Raw genomic sequence first — 6,165 nt, forward strand, 5'->3', positions numbered from 1 at the left:
GCAATTTCATTTTGGTTCAAATGGGTTTTGAGTCTTTGGAAGTCATCCAGCAGGCTTATGTAGTTTATTTTGGGAAGTTGATCCCCACTCCCTCCCCTTTCTTTTAGTAATATTGGGAGCAAGGATGTGTGCTTTCCATTTTGGTGACTAATTTAGCTGTACAGAGAATCCAACAGAGATTAGTAAGATGGACTAGATGACCTCCTGAGATCCCTCCTAGCCTAATTTTCCTACTGTCTAGTCTAGATGTAAACAAAGGCCATCTGATTCATACCATAAGTTCCATATAAATTTTACATCATTTGTGTAAATACATTTATCTAAGTTCACTGACGAACCATAGTACACAATATTACCCAGTTACTTCTTGAATTTTCCTTTGTGGTCTTTCAGGTTGATGCTTGCTGAGCAGCCCATGTTGTGCAACACATGTGAGAGTTTTGTATGTTGAAACTGTAGTAAATTCAAGGTGTGGTGTAACCGATAAATACTGAAACAGCATGTTGAAGATAGGATAGAAGCACTATGGCTTGTGATGGCTATAAATGGTTTGGTACATTAGTGAGATGTTCATGTTGCCATGAGTATTTTGGCTCTAGTCCCTGTGGAAGCTGGAGGAACTGGAGGAACCGTTGTGTCTCTTTTATGTAGAATGTGCTGCGGTGTAGTATACTCTGTGGGAAATATATTTGGCAAGTGAAGATGATCTCATGAGACACATCCTAGACACAAGCAGAATGAAGCAGAGAGCCACTTGCCCCGGCTCTGGAGTCCCAGCAGGCTACTCCTGGAGCTACACTGTCTTTATGAATAACTAATAGATCAATCAAAGTGCAAATATACGCACAGCCGTAATTGTGTGCTTCTGTAGGTTTCACAATAGTTCAGACAACCTGGGTGGCAATTAATGCTCTTCCTGCTTAGGTTCATACTGAACCTTCTCCAGCTGAAATCATCAGGAGTTTTGCATCAAATTCAGTGGTGGTCTTAGCAAATGAAGATCCATTAAAAGTGTGCCATAACAGTAAGATCTAAATAGTAATAGCTAAAGCAGAAAAAGTAATGGAAAATATGTTATTAACATGCCCATTTTAAGGCAAGTAAGTGAGTCACAGAGAGACAATGGCCCAAATTCCCAAAGGCAACCAGGTGTTTAAGGAGTGAGTGACTTGCCCAAATTTGACAGAAAGTCAGTATCAGAACTTAACTTTGATCTCCTGAGTTGCAATAGTCTTACGATGCAACTATAAAATCAAGCCTTTCCCGAGGGTTTCTTGAAAAAGGTGAATTATTTCTTCTACCTAACAGACATATGCGTTGTTCACTGGCTGTTACCTGGACGGGCAATAAATACCTTGAGCATCTGTAGCGGGCCAAGAGATTGGGAAAGGAAACCGACTGGGGAGAATTGACTTTGTGAGAATGTTTGGCAACTTGTGTGTGAATAACTGACTGACTTGTTGCTAGGGAACAGTTGGGAGGAATGTTTTTGATCTCCCATATGCTTACTACTAATAAATAAACAAATAGCAATAATTACAACAAACCCCAAGCCTGTTGTATCTCCAGGATTAATTAATGATGAAATACTGCTGAAATTCTGTAAAAGAAGGTAGCAAGGTGGGGTGGATTTTATATTTTCCTGCTGTGTACGGAAATGGTGGTTGAAATTAACATTATTTTTTCCTCCTTAAAATTTACCTTAGCTGGATCAGGTTAGTGGGAGGAGTGGGAGAGTATTCCCTTCACAGACAGAGGATGAACAGGCAGACAGTAAATCTCCCTACGCCAGTTTTACTTGCGTCCAGTTTTTCCTGCCTGGTACAGTTAAGTTTTTTAGATACTTTACTTGCATTTCTAATTCAGTTATTCTTCTGAAATTTATTCAAAGGATTTATGCTTATGAAATTATAATATAATGCTGCCTATATGCCAATGAGCTGCAGGCAAAGAAAATAATTTTCTTCAATTTACAGTTATGAGGCTGGAGGAAAATGATGCCTTCTTATCACCTCTTTTTCTTTGTAAGCCTCAATATTTTTTTAAGTCTTCAGAAGGCAGGAGCTGATGATGAATTCTTAAGCAGATCACACTGATAATTGTATTTCAGAACTGTCAACTCTGTGAAGACTGTCCACGGAAGTGTCTCAGTTCACTTGAGCTATTTGTGTCACTGCTTCTCCAGGAACTCAGCCCTCAATAAAACTCAAATCACTGGGGATATTGTTAAGTCTTCTGAAAGGATTATTAGATCGAAGGAAAATTTGTGGATGACACTTTGTAACAATTAATCAGGAGCTGTTGATGAAGTTAAGTTGGTTCTTTATTCTTGAACAGAAAAAAAAAAATGCAGCCCCTGTACAAATTGTCAAATGGCCTATTTTGTCACTCTGTTTGATTAATGGACTATTTGGAGTCCCCAAAAAGTCCTAGTACAAATAAAAAAGAATCATAAATATTGAATAAGCTCACAGCATGGTTAACCTTGACTATATTTTGGAACATTCTTGGGGRAAACTTTGCTATTCAGAAAATAAATTGCTAAAGGGATTAAAAAAAAAAAAAAMCAAATTGGAGATTTTGGAGAATGTCACCTACCCAACCTTGTCATCCTGATTAGCCTGCCATGATAAATTAGCTTTAGTTAGCTTTGCAATCAGGCCAGAAACTGCTGGCACACTACTGCATTTTGCTAGTGGGGCTACACCTGGTCCGCAAAAGGGGCACAGGATGGCAAGGAAAACACTCCTGCTTGTGGTGCTTTGTATGTCACACAATGCAGGGACCGCTAACAGGCTATTATCCTTTTGTACTGTAATTTATGGAAATGGAGCCTAAGGAGTGCTGAGAGCATGGGAGTCATGGTGCCATAAGGTTGCTTCTGAAAGGCTGGTGGGAAGATATCCGGTGATCTGTGGATATGCAAATGATGAGACCTGAGTTTCAGCTGCAGCGAACGCCCGCTTTCATATGTATTCAGTACACGCGGTTTCCATCTTTTCCTCCTGTTCCTCTGTCTCTCTGTTTCCAACTCCGGTGCCCTCCTCCCCCCCCCCCCCCCCCGATCCTCCCTCCCCCCCATTGCTTGATGCAGCTGCTATGGTCCTGTCAGGTCTGACCAGGCATTTTTGCTAACCTCTGATAGTATCTAGGTCATAGTGATCCCAAACTGGTTCACTTTTGTTCTCAGGGAACAAGAAATACAATGCTATTAGTTTGGGCTTGGGTTCCACAAAGCACTTAAGCCCCACGTGCCTGCCTCCAAGAATACAAGCAATTCCCCGGTCTCCTTCAGCGCAGCACTTAAGTGTCTTCCTAAAGGTAGGCATGTTTCGGGCATGTTTTGGCTGAATCAGGCCCTCAGTCAGAAGCCATAATGCCACTTTATATCTCATTTAGTTGGCCCCTTCTGCGAGCATGTGTCATATGCCAGCTCCTGAACCCATCTCAGCTGACACACATGCAATAACATACTTGAAAGCAAAAATTATTCATGCCTGGGAAGCTGGCTAGATTTTGGAATCCGTGCAACTCCTTCCATTAGGAGTATAACACAGCTGTAAAATAATAATTGCTCATTAAATTTTGTTGCTTCTTCAAAGGTAACATGGGGGTTAGAACAGGGGATTGTTTTCCATCTCCAAACATTTCATTGTGAGCTACAAATAATACTTTTCTGTCCATTTTTATCCTCATAGTTCCCCAAGTTCACAGATAGTCCTCTACCTTCAACTTAAGAATAGCAGTAAATAAGCAGAAGAGGGCTGGGCTAGAGGCACAAGGTGCATTAGGCATCGGTATAGGGAAATCAAGGTACTAGCTCCATTTGCTCCCTGCTGCAGCATTTATTCATTTGATCAGCAATGGCCAAAAGGAAGTGCTTTTCCTAGAAAGGCCTACCTCAGAAAAATGGGGCCATGGAGGGAGTAGGTTTCGGCCATTTTCACACTTCAATTTGTTCATGTGGCATGCGGGAAAGAGTAGAGCAGCATAAAGTTTTCAAGGCCTCTGAGTATTGCATCAGGGTGTAGGACCGAAAATCTTCTGTAAGGTACTTTTATAACCATGCAGTGCCACAGCCTGTGGTTAAAAAATTCCTGTGAGAGTTACCAGCCTGAACTAGACTGGGGTGAGTCAGGAGTTTGGGGAAAGCTAGCAGACAGCTCCTGCTGGAGTGAAGCTTGCCCCTCACCAAAGTCCCTGCAGCCAGCACGTCATTAAAGGTACCTGCTTGCTGTTTTCCTAGCAAGGTGTAAAACCATGGTCCTGACTGCCTGTGATTATTAAGGATGGGAATTTTCACATGAGTTGGGTGTTGATTCTGGTTAAATTCCAGCTCTGCTAATTGCGTCCTGCTGGCAGGAATTCCTCCTGCAGACCCGCTTGGGAAAGCTACCGCAGTCCTTGATCCCTGGCCTGAGCCTCCATGGGCTGTTACAACACGCCAATAAACTGGCTTCAGGGTGGGGCTCTCGCAAGGTCTCTTGCTGCTGTTGCTGTGTTTTGCATGGGATTTACAAACATTTACTAGGTCAGGGAGACTCAGCAAACCTGAGCAGACTGTTTAGTTTAGTGATTAGGGTAGTCATGTGGGAGTGGAGACTTGTGCTCCATCTCCTGAGCTGGTTAAGTATCTTGCATTAATTACTGGAGCAGAGCTAGGATCCAACATGGCTTACAGCTAAACCAGGAATATGACACCTCCGTGGTATCTGATGTTATGTATGCGTCCTGCAGAGAAGGTTCTGTTGCTTGGAGAACCTTATTGCTGGTGTTAGAAAGGCAGGCAGGCACTTGGGGACCATAGGTGCCTTTCTGGTGCTCTGCAGGTGAGCAGGGGTTTGGAGGTGCCTGAGTTGGTAGCTGTTCATTAGCTACCCAAGAATACATGTGTATCTAGTGCAAGCGGCCTTTCAACATGGGAATTTGTAGGAAGACTTTTCTTTGCAGCTCTTGGAGGCATATCAAGATGCTTTGCTTTTTGAAAGAAAGTGTTTCCAGCACTTTTTGCAAAGTTGGCCAGTAGTTAAGATCCACCTCAATCCACATTCTCTTCTTCTAGCTCTGCCAAACATAAAATAGGCACTAAAATACACTAAAATCCCTGTTACTAAATGTTAAATAGGCCTGTTTCTTTGATCACAGTTTGTTTCTGAAAGAGAATTCAGACCTAAAAAACACAAGGGAAGATTCAATCACTGAAAGGGTGCAGATTTCAGTGTTATTATTTGCCAGCAGAAGAACAACACTGCAGAAGAAAAAGCATAATCTAAATGAAGCTAATTGTACTATAAAGAGCACCAGGCATCCTATAAAAACCTGTTGCCTAAATGTGCCTGTAACAACTTATCAGCAAATGATCTTCATGTAAAGGAGCCAAAGCAATTAGTTGAGGCTGGGCAGATCTCTGAATTCCTCTGACATACCCGGTAGTAAAATAGACCACCAACCAACAACAAAAAAATCCTATACATCCCAAAATGCTAGACCAGTGTTTCAGATGTTCTACTGGGGTCTTCTGTGTGTTAATTTGCCATGCTCTACCCATGTTTGTACCTTTTCCTCTTTCACTGCCTCTGCCCCCTTTGGCTGTATCTGCCTAGGGTGAGTCACCCACAGAAGGGCTTGTATCAGCTAGGATTGAATTAGAGAATTGGTTTGATCTCAAAGTAGCCAGGTTTATTCTTCAAGTAAAGGCTGATCTTTTTAACTATCTTGGAATAACTGGGTAATCAAAAACCCACCTCTGACTATGAAATGATGAAACAATTATGAAGTGGTTTATCTTTTGTGTTCCTGTTTTTAATAAAATGCACTGTTTTAATTTAACCCTTACACCACCATCTACCAATTGATTTTGAAAACCCCACGTGAAGAGTAAATAGCAGTTACATGGTATTTTCCCTTTAAGGATGGGGGTATTTTAAGCAGTAGGTTGGTACCTGTGGTTCAGGAAGTTCCTGAGCTATGAGTAGCTGGAGGCTGGGAATATTGAGATGTGATTACAGATTTGCTTATACTTATCTGCTTTCCTAGATGCCTACTGGTATGTCTGCTTAGACTGGATGGATGCTGTACTGCTGGTTTTTGTGCTTTTATAGGCTTGAACTGTGTTGTTTGTGGGATGTAGAGTATAGAATGTGATCGTCTGTTATTTTGTAACAA

Source organism: Apteryx rowi, unplaced genomic scaffold, assembly GCF_003343035.1.
Source record: "Apteryx rowi isolate R43461 unplaced genomic scaffold, aptRow1 scaffold_213, whole genome shotgun sequence".
Lineage (NCBI taxonomy): Eukaryota > Metazoa > Chordata > Aves > Apterygiformes > Apterygidae > Apteryx > Apteryx rowi.